The sequence below is a fragment of the Otolemur garnettii genome, unplaced genomic scaffold (genome assembly GCF_000181295.1).
Source record: "Otolemur garnettii isolate 467f Iridium unplaced genomic scaffold, OtoGar3 scaffold00019, whole genome shotgun sequence".
Classification (NCBI taxonomy): domain Eukaryota; kingdom Metazoa; phylum Chordata; class Mammalia; order Primates; family Galagidae; genus Otolemur; species Otolemur garnettii.
Window position 1 is genome coordinate 8,432,039 of NW_003852414.1, and position 2,588 is coordinate 8,434,626.

A 2,588-nucleotide genomic window follows, 5' to 3' on the forward strand; every position below is an offset into this window, starting at 1 on the left:
AACCTGCCACCTTAGGTGTACGTGGCTGGCGCCTTAGCCACTTGAGCCACAGGCGCCGAGCCAGCAACATTCTTGATAACAACCAAAAAGTGGAATTAAGTGGAATTAACTCACTGGTCCATTAGCAGATACCTGGATAAATAAGAACTGGGATATGCATACAATGGAACATTATTCAGCCTTGAAAAGGAAGAAATTCTGACATGCTATATTAGCGAACCTTGAAGAATTTAGGCTAAGTGAAATAAGCCAGTCACAAGAGCATGATTACAGTTACAAGAGGTGGTCAAATTAATAGGGACAGAAAGTAGAATGATGCTTTCCAGGGGTTGAAGGGAGAAGAGAATGAAAGTTATTTTTTAATGAGTACTGAATTTCACTTGGGGAAGATGAAACAGTCCTGGAGGTCGATGGTGGTGATGGTTGGGTAACCATGTGAATATGTTCTATGCTCCTGAAATATACACTGAAAAATGGTTAAAATGCCAGCCTGAGCAAGAGTAAGACCCTGTCTCTACTAAAAAGAGAAACATTTGCTGGGCCTTGTGGCAGGCACCTGTAGTCCCAGCTACTCAGGAGGCAAGAGGATCTCTGGAGCCCCAGAGTTTGAGGTTACTGTGAGCTATGACATCATGGCACTCTACCCAGGGCAACAGAATGAGACTCTGTCTTAAAAAAAAGAAAGGTTAAAATGGTAAATTTAAGAGAGGAGTTGAGAGGGAGTGCTCTATGCCTTTCCTTTGTCCCCTAAAAAGGAAAGGAAAAGAAAAACCCTAAGAAAACAGTAAATTTTACAGTAATTATATATATTTTGCCATAATCGCCAAAGTCAACTTTAATAGAGTTATATGCCTTTATAAAGTCTGGATACAGTGGGAAATGGGAGAAATTCTAATGCATAAAAATTAATTTTGCAATGTAAATTGAATTTTTTTGATAATTCAGGACTTTATGTTTACTTCAATAAAACCAGATTCAATAAACTATGTTCGGGCAGGGATTGCTCATAACTAAAACCTGCCTCCGCCTCCCAAGTAGCTGGGACTACAGGCGCCCGCCACAACACCCGGCCATTTTTTTTTTTTTGGTTGCAGCCATCATTGTTGTTTGGCGGGCCGGGCTGGGGATTTGAACCTGCCACTTTAGGTGTATGTAGCTGGCGCCTTAGCCGCTTGAGCCACAGGCGCCTAGCCGAAGCTTTTGTTCTTATGCCACCTGCTGTGTCAAGAAAAAGACTGCAGTGCAATGTGGCTTGACTGTTCTGGGCCTTCACATCAGCTGTGGAGGCCACAGACCTGTGCCTTGTCCACATGGTTTGCTTTCCAAGTAGGCATTATGTATCAACATCAGCTGCTACGTTCTGTGGTTCCTGGTCCTGCCTTGGTCTCTGGTTCTAAGGTCCTTGTAATGTGAACCTGTTATATTCTGACCCCAGGCTTCCTTTGGAATTTCATTTCTCTTGGCATTTCTACATGCCTCACCGAGGTTGTGTGAACTTTTGATTTCTTTCTTATTTGAGATAGAGTCACTCTGTCATGCTGAGTAGGGTGTCATCATATCTCCCAGCAGCCTCAAACTCCTGAGTTCAAGCAATCCACCAGTCTCAGCCTCCTGAGTAGCTGGGACTATGGGCACCCACTACCGTGGGTGAATATTTTTAGAGACAGGATTTTGCTCTTACTCAGGCCGATATCAAACTCTCCTGAGTTCAAGCAGTCCACCTGCCTAGGCCTCCCAGAGTTCTAGCATTACAGACATGAGCCACTGTGCCTGGCCAGAACTTTTGATTTCTTATAAAGCTCCACATGAGGGAATGTAGCAATAACCTTGGGCCCATTTGCCTAGAAACCTCCTCAAATATTCCCCCCACACACACACTGGTTATTTTATTTTTATTTTATTTTATTTTATTTTTCAGTTTTTGGCCAGGGCAGGACATGAACCTGCCACCTCCGGCATATGGGGCCGACACCGTACTCCTTTGAGCCACAAGTGCCGCCCCTATTTTTTTTTTGTTTGAGACAGAGTCTCACTCTATGCCCTGGATAGAGTACAGTACTATCATAGCTCACAGCAACCTCAACCTCTTGAGATCAAGAGATCCTCTTACCTCAGCCTCCCAAGGAGTCTCAAGTAGCTAGGACTACAGAGTGTTAATATTTTACTTAAAAAAATTATTTTATTTTATTTTGAGATAGAGTTTCACTCTATTGCCCTGGGTAAAGTGCCATGGTGTCATAGCTCACAGTAACCTCAATCTGGGGTTTGAATAATCCTCCTGCCTCATCTTTCTGAGCAGCTGAGACTTTAGGTGTCCGCCTCTACATCTGTCTCTATTTTTAGTAGAGACAGCCTCACTTTTTCTCAAGCTGGTCTCAAACTCCTGAGCTCAAGCAGTCCACCTCCCTCAGCCTCCCAGAGTGCTAGGATTACAGGTGTGAGTCACTATGCCTGACCTTCCTCAAGTCATTTTTCTAAACTAGCACTTGGGTGCAACCACGTTGCTTTGGCCTTTGCTGAATGAAGAGTATTTCCTAAGAGGCTTTTTTTGTGTTGTTACCTTTGGTAGAATGCTATGGCGTCACGGC